Source organism: Electrophorus electricus, chromosome 16 (assembly GCF_041902795.1).
Source record: "Electrophorus electricus isolate QZ-2024a chromosome 16, ASM4190279v1, whole genome shotgun sequence".
Classification (NCBI taxonomy): domain Eukaryota; kingdom Metazoa; phylum Chordata; class Actinopteri; order Gymnotiformes; family Gymnotidae; genus Electrophorus; species Electrophorus electricus.
Window position 1 is genome coordinate 2,983,363 of NC_137512.1, and position 9,697 is coordinate 2,993,059.

The 9,697-nt window shown below is 38.0% G+C and overlaps 1 long non-coding RNA gene across 1 annotated transcript; it reads left to right on the plus strand.

Annotated features, from left to right (window-relative positions):
- Positions 1–7,601: 7,601 nt before the first annotated feature.
- On the plus strand, positions 7,602–8,589 carry LOC145651652 (uncharacterized). Its single transcript, XR_014117447.1, has 3 exons — positions 7,602–7,672; positions 7,824–8,171; positions 8,459–8,589. It is a non-coding gene; the product is annotated as an uncharacterized LOC145651652 (long non-coding RNA).
- The last annotated feature ends 1,108 nt before the right edge of the window (positions 8,590–9,697 follow it).

The following is a 9,697-nucleotide window of genomic DNA, read 5'->3' on the forward strand; positions in this document are numbered from 1 at the left end:
ACAGAGAAGGCAAAAGCAATGGGGCAATAGGAGCAGGCAGCAATGGAGAAACAGGAGGCATACGGGAAACAGGAGACACAGACCGAGGCAAAATGGCTGGAAACCCATGGGCAGAGGCAGTAGAAGACACAGAAAAACTTTGAGGAGAGACCAGGGGGTCAGGCCTGGCATAAGGCATGGGGACTGGTCTGGCACGAGGACTTGTGGAGAGGTTTCTTTGACTACAGGAACAGGAACTGATGGGTCCAGGGTCGTGGCTGTGACAATCAGCGGCAGCAGGTCTGAGGGGTCTAGAAGCAGGGCTGTGGTGATCAGCGGTAGCAGGTCTGGGGATGCGGCTGCGGCCATCAGTGGTGGCGGTGGGTCCAGAGGCGCAGCTACAGGAACAGACCTGGTAACAGGATGGGTGGCATCCACTATGCCAGGTACAGGAACGGAACTGGCAGAATCCACTATGCCGAGAACAGGAACAAACTGCTGGCATCCACTATGCTGGGAACAGGAACAGGATCAGAATGGGCGGCGTCTCTCATGCTGGGAACAGGATCATACGTGGCTTGTAGGATAGCCACAGATACTGGTGGGGTGACCCTGGAGGAACACACAGACATAGAACCCTCTCTTGGCGGCTCCCAAGGCTCACACGAGTGATAGGGAGCTCACAGTTGTGCTTTCGTGCACATGGAATACCTAGCCATGGAATACCTAACTGGATTACATCTGCTATGATTGAAAACTGCTCAGTGTATCACACAAGAACACAAGGTTCCCAAAGTCCATTAATATTAATGACATACATTACAGAAGAAAGCTGTACAAAACAATTAAAACAGAAAGATCCAAGTTATAAAAGTAGAAAATACCAAATTTTACACTTGTCTGTGATATTACATTATAAAGGCACTCAAACTCCCCTCCTGCCAAATGTGTTTTTAACTTTTGAGTGTAACAGGCTAACACAACTTAAATCTTTTGTCATTGATTCTTTCTGAAACGTTTGCTTCAGGGTACAGCTGGTACTTTTTTGATGATGGATACGGTTACAATGATCTTTTTTATCCTCTATAAAGTTTTTAAAAGTTTCAGATTATTCTTTTTCATTAAATGTCTTGTGAGTCGTTTTTGATCACTAAGGCAGGAAGGCATCATGGAACAGAGAGCATTATAGAAAAAATTCTATTTTTACAATCAAGGCCAAATAAGATAGACACGCCTCAAAACTTCCCCCAGCCATTGAGAATGTATCTCTGGATTAATATAGATTGGTGCATTCAACAATTTCTCAGATCTGACACTGAATTATATTGGCCAGGACATCCACAGTTAACCTAAAGAAAGCCTGACAGTGCAGAAATAGGGTTAGCAAGGTCATCATACATACTCAGATCACTTTATCTCAAGTACAGTGCCAACCTCAGTTTACTTTTCTGTTTAGCTGCCTTCTGAGAGAATGGTGTGAGAACACAGTTTTAGACCTTGTGGTTACTGTGCATATAGACATAGGAAAAAACACACAAATTTAAACTGATAGTGTCTGATAAATAAACTTCCTGTTTGCAAATGCAGTGTGGTGAAACTTTTTTAATTAAAATATTATAATGTTTAGTGGCATAAAATACATAAAGAAAACAGTGCTACAATAATCATACATTTCCATTAACATTTGAGTCTCATATATTAACCTTGTACTAGCAGATACCAAAATGACTGTAAATGACAGATACCAAAAAATTCTGCAAAAAACACTTAACACATAACAGTAAAACATAGTAAGCACACTTACAAGAAGACTGTAACACAGCAACAAGTTACAATGCATAGGAATATAAGGTAAATATGTAAATAAATAAAAAAGATGTTACAAAAAATAAGTTACATAACCAATAAAAAAACTATATTTTTTAGAATATCCTATCATCACGGACAACAAATAAGATCACATATAAATGAATAAATGACCATAACGGAGGTTTATATAAAGTTTGTGTACATGTGGAAGTATAGAGACTGATTTGCCAGAGTAGTGTATGTACTCTGATATGAAATGAAACTGTTCAATGTAACATTAAGCTAAATTTCAAAGTTATATTTATTTATATTGTACATTTTAGAGCGGCCATTGTCAGAAAGCAACTTTACAGATGTCTGAGTCCAAGTCCCAAGTGAGCAACCAAAATGCAACAATGTTAAGGAAAAATTCTCAAAGAGCATGAGGAAGAAACCTTGAGAGAAACCAAGACTCTAAAAAGGAGCCCATAATCCTCTGCTCAACACCTTACATCACAACAGGAACAATGAGTCTAATCCAGGTTTCTAGGAGTCCTAATTTGGGTAGGATGAGTGTAAGTGTGTTTAAAACCATCTGGCACAGAAACAAACCAGGAAAAGTCCCTAGTCAGAATAGAGCTTCTCTTTCTTGGGAGGAGGGGCACAAAAGGGGAAGTGGTCAGGATGTGGGAGGAGCCACAGCCACCAAAAGTAACTGAAATTCACTACAGATTTGTCCAAACTCTTTATGGAAAAGGTAAGGCTTCTCAATGGTCAAAGGTTAACAGAGCCCAAATTACCTCTGGTGGTCAAACAGACAATATGAAAGAAAGGACAGAACAGGATCTTGGGAATTTTGATGGCCAATGAGATTTTAACTGAGCCCAGCAAGATGTCATAGTATGGTGCTATGGTGCAGTTATTTCCTAGAAAGCCTTCTGTGACGAGGAGGTTAAGCAGGATGCGGAGACGACCCACATAAACAAGAATACACTTTTTATTTGCACATATAAAACATATGACATAGCACACAAGCTATTGGATTCAAAGTCCGACAACACAGACACGTAAACGATAACCATTTATAGACGTATACTAATGACACAATGAGGAGCAGGTGTGAGAAACAGCAATGGCGTGGTCACATTGATGAAGACACAAGGAGATGTTTGGGATGAGGGGGCCATACCATGAGCCCCTCCCCAACGGCACACCATCTTATTGGGCTGTGGCCCCGAGACCAATGCCAAATGGAGATTCCCCACCTGTGGGGAATCACCCCTCACCAATTTGGGTTTGGTACGGGCACACGAGTTCTGTGTGCCCTAGTGAAGGGAGTTTCCTCCTTGAACAAGGTCGCCTTTAGGTATTTCACGTGGGCTGGCTTGCTTGTGCCTAGGCAATACATCCTGGGCAGAGCCTTGTGCGGTATCATAGATGCTGGAGGCTCGTCATTCCCGGAGATGACAGACTGAACGTCACAGTCAGTGAGCGAATCCCCATAGAGGACCTCCTTCACCTCCACTGGTGGATCCTTCACATAATCGGACCCCAAGTCCATTGTACTCCCCTCTCACTCCACAATCAGAGTAGCCTTCATAATAGTCTATGTAGGGGTTGTAGGACCCAGCGAAGTCCACTTCTGTGTGCCGATCCTCGTATCATCTTATTCAGCCTCACATAGGCAGCCTCACAAACCACTGCCTGAAAATGTAAATAAACCAAAGATATTATCAGTATAATAATAAATAATTTTTATTTGCTAGTATTTGTTTTTGGCACTGGAATATTTAGACTGTCATGTTTGAAAACTGCTCCATGTATCACACAGGAACACACGGTTGATTAATATTAATTACATACATTAAAAAGAGGAAAGCTATATAAAACACTAAAAACAGACACATCTAAGTTAAGTAGAAAATACCAAATTGTACACTTGTCTGTATAATATAGATACTACGTTATAAGGGCACTCATACTCTCCTCCTGCCAAATGTGTTTTTAACTTTTTAGCGTAACAAACTAACACAGCTTAGATCTTTTGTCATTGATTCTTTCTAAAACTTTTTTGTCAGGTTATAACTGGTACTTGTTTGATGATGAACAGAGGGCACTATGGGAGAATTTCTGGTTTTACAATCAAGGCCAAATAAGATAGACAAGACCTCAAAACTTCCCCCAGCCAATAAGAATTTATCTCTGGATTAATATAGATTGATATACAGATTAATACTTTCTTCAATTTCTCAGAGCTGACAATGAATTGTAATGGCCATCCAGAGTTAAACCAAACAGAGCCTGACAGTGCAGGAATACAGTTATTTTATAAGGTCATCATGCATACTCAGATCACTGTCTCAAGTACAGTGCCATCCTCAGTTTACTTTCCTATTTAGCTGCTTTCTGAGAGAATGGTGTGAGAACACAATTTTAGACCTTGTGGTCACTGTGCATATAGACATATGAAAAAAACACACACACAAGTTTAGAATGATAGTGTCTGATAAAACACTTCCTGTGTGCATATGCAGTGTGCTTAAAGTTTTCAACTAAAATGTTTTAATGCTTGGTGGTATGAAATAAATACATAAAGAAAACAGTGCTTCAATAATAATAATACATTTCCAGTAACATGGGAGCTCATATATTAACCTTGTATTATAAGACACCAAAATGACTGTAAATGACAGATAGCAAAAAATTATGCAAAAACACCAAAGACCCATAACAATAAAATATAGTAAGCCTACTTACAAGGAGATTGAAACAGATAAGCACAATGCCCCTAAATAATTGTGTCTGTGTAATATAGATATTACATTATGAGGACACTGCACATTGCCGCATTCATCAATTTGTCAGAGCTGATACTTTATTTTATTGGCCAGGACATGCAGAGTTAAACCAAACAGAGCCTCACATTGCAGAGATAGGGTTATTTTATAAGGTCATCATCACTTTGTCATGAGTACAATACCAACATCAGTTTACTTTCCTGTTTAACTGCTATCTGAGAAAGAATGGTGTGAGAACAGTTTTAGACTTTGTGGACAATATGAATATGCACATAGAAAAAAAAAACAACATAGCTTAGACTGATAGTGTCGGATAAGACACGTCCTTTATGCAAATGCAGTGTAGTGAAACTTTTTCCTCTAATATATGCTAATGCTTCTGGCAAGAAATACATAAATTGAGAACATTATCAGTTCTGCAATTATAAAATATTGCCAGTAACATGGGCATTCATGAATTAACCATGGACTGGAAGAACCCAAAATATTCTTCAAAAACACCTAAGAACCATCACAGTAAAACATAGTAAGAACATTTACAAGGGAATTGTAACATGGCACTCAGTTATATAGAATAACAAATATGTACAAAAGATGTCACTTTATAAGAAAGGACCATAATCATTTTAAAGAATATATATGTTTTAGAATATCTTATCATGACAGATAACAACAAACATCACATATAAATGCAGAAAAGATAATAAATGAAGTTTAAAGAGTATATATGTGGAAGTAGGGAGAGCCAGAGCAGCGTGTGTACTCAAATATGAAATAAAACAGTCTATGTCAAGTTTCAAAGTCAATTATATTTCTATAGCACTTTTTAACAACAGCCATTGTCACAAAGATGTCAGAGTCCAAGCCCACAGTGAGTAAGCCAAATGCAACATTGACAACGGAAAACTGCTCAAGAATCCTTGAGAGGAACCAAGAATCAAAAAAGAGCCCATCGTCATCTGGTCAACACCGGACACCACAACAGCAAGAAAACAAGCAATAATGAACAAAAGCAACATAAGTCTACTCCAGGTTTCTAGGTGACTAGTCTGGGTTCACTGAATGTAAGTTTGTTTGAAACCCATGTAGAGCAGGAAAGAACCAGGAAAAGTCGCCTAGTCAGTATAGAGCTTCTCTTTGTTTGGGGGGAGGAGTCACAGCAGAGGAGGTGTTTAGGATGTGGGAGGAACCACAGCGACTGAGGTTATCCATCAGCAGCCCCAAGTAACTCTGATTTATACTGTAGTGCCACAGACTGAACTCATGTTTAAACCAATATGTACAAACTCTTTAATGAAAAGGTAAGGCTTCTCAAGGATATTACGACCCCGTCTAGGCTGTGAGACCATAACAAGAAAAGAAATACAAATGGCTAAAGTAATGGAAGTTGTGAAAAAGTGAGCAGCAACAAAACAAACAGAAGCACAAATGAAAGGGATTTTTTCAGTGTATTTTACAAAGGTTATGATTCATAAACAAACAATCATACTGGTGCAAATATCTTCATGAGTGACACAAGCCAAAATAACAAACATAACCCACATTTAAATAAAACTACGCACTAACTAATCCTAACAACACAAGAAACATAAAACAAACTTTCCTAACTCCCTAACAAAAAACAGAGACAATACCCACACCCAGCTAAAACAGCAGTCACTCCCTACCACCAGTGTCCAACACCAAAATACCAAAAAACAATGTTTACACACACACACACACACACACACACATTATATATATATATATATATATATATATATATATATATATATATATATATATATATATATATATATATATACATACACACACAACTACCGAAGCAGAAGGGGCGAAGCCAAAAACAAGGTCATACACAAAACATCATATAAATGTTCAATTCAGCAAAGCAACTCCAAACTAATACACAGTCTCCTTTCTCTCTCTTCTTCTCTTCTGGAAGGGGCCTTTAAATAGCCGACACAGTTGGCTGGGAAGCCCGGCAAGGAACTGGCTGGAGTTTCAAGAAGGGTGGAAATCCTGGCAGGGGATCTGGAACACACACACACAAACATCCATCTTTCTGTAACAAGGGTCAGAGGTTAATGGAGCCCAAATGAATACTGGCAGCCAACTATAAAGGAAAAAAAGACAGAACAGGATCTTGTAAGTTTGATGGCCAATGAGATTTTAACTTATGAGGCATAACATAAACTGGGGCTTTTGTTAGTTATGTCCTAGCAAGTCTTCCAATTTCTAAAATAGAACTTTTCATTATTCAGTGCCAGCTTCATCCTGGTTCCTTAGGTTATAATTCCACAACACATGTAAGTTATTTTCTTCAGCCACACCCAGCCCCACTGACACCATTAATGTGTGATCAGTGCCACCAGTTCCATGTGAGCTCTACACTCTAAACCTCCAGCAAACACAGAGTTACTCTACATACATTTACACACTGTACTGCCCCCATGCAGCCAATCACTTCATAAATTATAAAATTCATCAATGGTCTCCCCAAAGACTAAAGTCATACTCTGCCCCACTGACACTGTTAATGTGTACTCAGTGCTGACAGTTCCATATGGATGTTATGAACTACACCCCCAAGTATTCCACAACACAGCAGTTCCATACTGGTCTGAATCTGAATCTGTTTCATTTTATAGGTCCTGTTCAAACTACAGACATTGCTAATCAAGCAGTCCTGATGGAACCTTTTTTGAATGAATGTTTTCCATACTGGTCTCCACAAAAAAAAAAAAAAAAAAAAAAAAAAAAAAAAAAAAAAATTGAGCAAATTTATTTACTATAAACAAGATTGTCAAATCATCCCCTTCTTTGAGTGGTGCTCTGTTACTTTAACTTTCATGGATGTTTGGCTCAACATGATTTAAAGAGATCACATACTGCAGGTGGCCAAACATGGTTGTGATACTACAGGACAGAACAGGACCATGTGATTATTGCCAGCCAATGAGATTTTGAGTCATAAGATATGAAAGTTCATGAAGTTTAGTTAGTTTGTCAGTTGCTTATTTTCAAACCGTTGCCTCACAATTCGACGCAATACACTGCAATGATGATAACAGTCTGGATACTTATATTTTTGAGCTACAAGACATGTATGGTTCCAAATCTTTACCAGTGTTTTTAATTACATCTGTTACTGTACTTTATGATGTTGGATTAATAATCAATATACATTATTTGCTTTGGATAAACTTTTGTCCACATTTTTTTTCATTATTGATCTGACTCAGTTTCATTTTATAGGTCTTGTTCAAACTACAAAAGCTGCTAAACAAGCAGTCATGAATGTACCTGGAAAAAATATCAGTCTTAACTGCACATTGAAAGCTACATCCAGTGACAACTATTGGAACATTTGGTACAAGCAAAGACTGAACCAGGAACCTCAGCAAGTAGGAGAAGTGCTAAAAAATAAACAGGCCATACTTTCATCTCAATTCAGCAACTCCACATTCAAAATTATTTGGGATGATACCACAAACTCTCTGACTATTATAAATCTTACTGAAGATCATAAAGGAACGTACTTCTGTGCAGTGACAGACGGAAGAATGATTCACTTTTCCTCTGCTACATTCGTCAATGTGACAGGTAAATAATATTTCCTGTAAGCGTCTTCAAATATAAAACTAGACTATAACTAAAACACAAAGAACTTCTAATCTTAATGTCAAAGCTACTGTTATTTTATGAAGTAGAGAATTAAATGTTTTTATTCTGAAAAAATATAATGATTTTTACAGTTTGTGGATTGCAAAGTGCTCTAAGATACATATAGTTTTAATGAAACCTGCTAATTCTTTTGTAATACACTTGTTTAAACATGTGAGGGAAATCAAGATGAACTAAGAGTGGACACTGTGTATTTTATTAAACAGCACATGGAGGGTTAAACCTAACACAGTCTACCAGTAGTGGAAAAGGGTCAGGAACCCCAAAAACATCCCAGTCAAGCAAGTATATTTGTGCCTCTTTGCTTTAAATAAAGTGATCATCATAGACGCTTGCTCTTCAAGGTTCTATATGATAGTCACAAGCGTTTTCATATATATATGGAGAGAGAATGATGAAGATGTTCAAAATTGTAGTGAAGTACACAGAGGTCCTTCCTCAGCTGTACAAGCATATATTAGATAACGTAGATGTGAAAATTATAACATTCATTCTAAAGGGTTCTAAAGTTCCAAGAGTGTAAACTGGTTCTTTTTCTGAAGTTTCCTAAATTAATTTCATGTGAACATCTGAGGAGAAACGCAGTTTCTGAAATACTCAAACTAGCATGGCTGGCATGAGCTGTTGCACACATTCATACACACTTGCATGCACATAAGTAACTAAATGTATAACACTGGTACAACTTGTATAACACTGTCACAGTTACCATATCATCCAGCTACATGTTCTGATACTGTTTATGTTCTGTCTCCATCATCTACCTGTGTTGTTATTCCGCCTACATTATCATTTCCAGGTGTTTTCTATTTCACTATATCATATATTTACGTGTTCTAGTATTTCTTGTTAGTTCTTGTTGTCTCTGCCTTGTTACACATATTTTGCTTGTATTTGTCACTTACTATCTCTGTTAAATCCTGTTATGTTTTAGCGTGTATCTTTTTTACAGTTTCATTCCGTTTGTGTTGTGTTTGCTCTGTTCTTTTGTTTTCCCTAAAATACCTGACTCACACTTCCATCCTGTTCTACATCTCACGCTTCTTATAAAATCTACGGTTGACTATTTTCAGATGGTAGCAGTTACACTTGCATCCTGCACTGTATCTTGCTCTGTCCATTCACATAAGATATGAATGATTATTTTGTCTGTAGTTTTTCCATGAAAGCTTCATCTACTTTTGTACAACACTATCTTCATTATGCATGTCTGTTCCATGCTGTAGATATTCACTACCACCATGGTGTGCTGATCATTAGCATGGGTCTGGCACTGGCTGTGTCTGTAGTCTGGAATCTCACTGTTTGCTCCAGCAGCTGGACAAGGAAGACCTGCAAATGTGAGTTAATTCAGGTCAACAAAACTGTCAGTGATTTTTCGCTTGGTTGAATATCTGACATGTGTTCGCTTTTTCATGAATTTCAAGGCAAAACATCTCAGTCAG